Source organism: Gadus macrocephalus, chromosome 22 (genome assembly GCF_031168955.1).
Source record: "Gadus macrocephalus chromosome 22, ASM3116895v1".
NCBI lineage: Eukaryota > Metazoa > Chordata > Actinopteri > Gadiformes > Gadidae > Gadus > Gadus macrocephalus.
Genome location: NC_082403.1, coordinates 19,183,678 through 19,186,801, shown reverse-complemented (window position 1 = coordinate 19,186,801; position 3,124 = coordinate 19,183,678). Strand labels below are relative to the sequence as shown.

Here is a 3,124-nt window from a genome sequence, read left to right as displayed (position 1 = left end):
TGATTATTAATAGGCTTTATATTTTAAATAGTGGAAAGCACATGACGCCTGAGTCTGGGTTCAGAGCAGATGGTAGGTGCACAGAAATGTCCTGGGAACTGCGGGGTCAAGTCATGTTGACCTCCACCTTTCAGCCTTGGGTCATCTTGGCTAACAAGGTTAATCCCTGCGGACCTCAGACCGGGGCACGGTTGATAACACGCTGAGACGAAGATTGACTAGGCGGAAACCCCATTGGGTCAAAGGGAACCTCCATTGTAACGAAGAAATTCCTGTATGTGTATAAAGTAAGGCTGGGACCGAAGTTCAAGCAGTGACTCTGCAGACCCACTCAGGCTGTTGTCGTTGTTGTTTTTCTGAACGATAAAGTCTTTTGTCAATTCTTGCTCCGGACCCCTCGTTTTCATTTTACTCTCTCTCTCTTAAATTAGTCTAAGTGTTTAAAATCTCGATTAATCTCCGATAGTAGCAGCGGCACCGCTACCTCTTGAGTGCTGAGACTCACGATGCACGGGGGGTCGCGGCTAGGGTCTTGAATGGCATGTAGGGATCCAGATGCAGGATCTGCAGGCTGGTGGTGTTGCACAGGCTCTGCACTGATGGTAGCCCCTAAGGATGTAGCAGGAGAGTCGATCCACTGAGCTGGAGTGAAGTCGATATGATCCAGCAGTGATGAAGTCCAGGACGAGAGGTCGTCAAGACCAGCCAAATCATCGGCGGTCAACACTGGTAGTGGCACACACTGGGGATCTCCATGGGCTGTTTGTAATAGAAAAAAGAAAAGAAATCAGTATCAATCCCATCATGATCATTACACTCTATAGAATATATACATACTTTTTTTTTCATTTAATTTCCTACCGTGTTGTATAGTCCCATCCGGTTGCACTGTGACGGTCTCTGTAGGCGATGCAGACACATGCACCTCGACAGCACCGATCACTTGGTGTTTGGAATTAGACCATACAGCCCCATGTTGCGCGATTTGCGGGTTTATGACTGCCTGGATAACCTGGTTAAAATTCTCCGGAGCTAAAACACTATGTGCGGCGTCCTTGCGAGCCTTTTTAAACTGAATTTGTGGCTGATCTATGGCCAGCGGTGAGCAGGGTATAGCCACCACTATTCCCGCTGGTCTTTTCAAATTCTTCTTGGATAGTCGACTTGCTCCGGGGGTTCGCTGTTTCACAACGGCTGCGATAGGTACTAAACGTGGATCAAAAGCAAAATACAAAAGTAATCAAGGGTTAGGTTTGGTTGTTTTAGATGCTAAATAAATAGATAATTTATTTTGGTAATACACCTATAGATATACTAATAGCTGGGCGTATTAACAACTTACCAAAACTACCGCTTGTCAACACATTAGTCAGGTCGGCTAGAATCATTCTTTGAATGTTGAGCCGAATATCATTCGAACCTGTTACACATTGGGAAAACACAAATTTAATCGTTGTTCTACATGAATATACCATAACAACTAATAATAATAATGATAGAGAGAGAGTGTTATGGAACTATATATTATATGCTGCTATAAAAAAAAAAACATACTTCCACGTGGATCCAGCTGATGTTTCACGCTCTCACCGCCAGCGCCGCGAATCGCTGTGGAGTAATCACTGCTGCAGTCAGATATAAACAGCTGATTCACATAGACATAGTCATAATATAATCATAATACACTCATATGAATACTTAGTCAGTCGACATAGTAGCGCAGGACGGATCGATGTTTTTCTTTCTTCCAACCACTACGACGCGTTTACTATCTTAGAATAGCGTGTCTAACGTCTGGGTCAGAGGCGGTACTCATCCGATTCAATGGCCCCGTATATTTATGCCTGATAAACGCCCATCTGCAGACATTCGCACCTAGGCCCCCGACGTCATAGACTCCTGACCAATAGGTACTGGTCCCACACATACATAGTTACCTATGGGCTACACCCACTCATTGCATCAAGACAGACTATCTACTAATGATAAAATAAAGTTAAATCAAATACACTATATTAGATGAAAATTACTAAAATATCGGTTAATAGTATCATGATATCACCTAATATATTGTCAATGTGAACCACAGTCCGTATCTACACTATGATAGTTCTACCATCGGTGGACCCCCCGACTTTTAACCCTGATATAAATATACCTATAAATATTTATATATATATATATATATATATATATATATGTAGTATATCCCTATACAGTTGATTACGGACATGTTATCGGTACCCCCATCACTATATATAAATGTATCTGCCGGTTTCGTAAAATAGTAGGGTAGATTAAAAAACACATTACCACACACACACACACACACACACACACACACACACACACACACACACACACACACACACACACACACACACACACACACACACACACACACACCTCTGACTATACAGATCCCGCAATCCAACGACCCCTGCAGGCTCACCACTGGCATTACACGGGTCATCCCTACACAAAGGGTTTATGGTTTATGACCCGTCATAAAACATAAACCGGAAGTGGCCCTGTGAATAGGAATACCCCCTCCACCCCACCCCCTCCCCAACCGGAAGTGAGTTCAGATAGGAATGGACCCATAGAGCATATAGTATATACTACTGACGATGAGGGCTCAGTCCCTCAGGAGGCCTGCAGTGTCAAAGAAACCCCTCAGAAGGCCGGCAGCGGTGAAGGCGGAACCCTTCAGGAGGCCGGCGAAGGCGAGGTAGAGGGCGGGTCCCCTCAGGAGGAAGGCGAGGTAGGGGGCGGGTCCCCTCAGGAGGAAGGCCAGGTAGAGGGCGGGTCCTCTCAGGAGGAAGGCCAGGTAGAGGGCGGGTCCCCTCTGGAAGGCAAGGTAGAGGGTGGGTACCCTCAGGAGGAAGGCCAGGTAGAGGGCGGGTCCCCTCTGGAGGAAGGCCAGGTAGAGGGCGGGTCCCCTCAGGAGGAGGGCCAGGTAGAGGGCGGGTCCCCTCAGGAGGAGGGCCAGGTAGAGGGCGGGTCCCCTCTGGAAGGCGGGACCCCTCTGGAAGGCAAGGTAGAGGGCTGGTCCCCTCAGGAGGAAGGCGAGGTAGAGGGCGGGTCCCCTCTGGAGGAAGGCCAGGTAGAGGGCTGGTCCCCT

General features: G+C 47.2%; 1 long non-coding RNA gene across 1 annotated transcript; it reads right to left on the bottom strand.

Moving 5' to 3' along the window:
* Positions 1–471: 471 nt before the first annotated feature.
* LOC132451248 (uncharacterized) lies at positions 472–1,505 on the bottom strand. The gene is made up of 3 exons (XR_009524014.1): positions 1,343–1,505; positions 862–1,206; positions 472–759 (listed from the first exon to the last, which is right to left on the bottom strand). It is a non-coding gene; the product is annotated as an uncharacterized LOC132451248 (long non-coding RNA).
* Between the last annotated feature and the right edge of the window lie 1,619 nt (positions 1,506–3,124).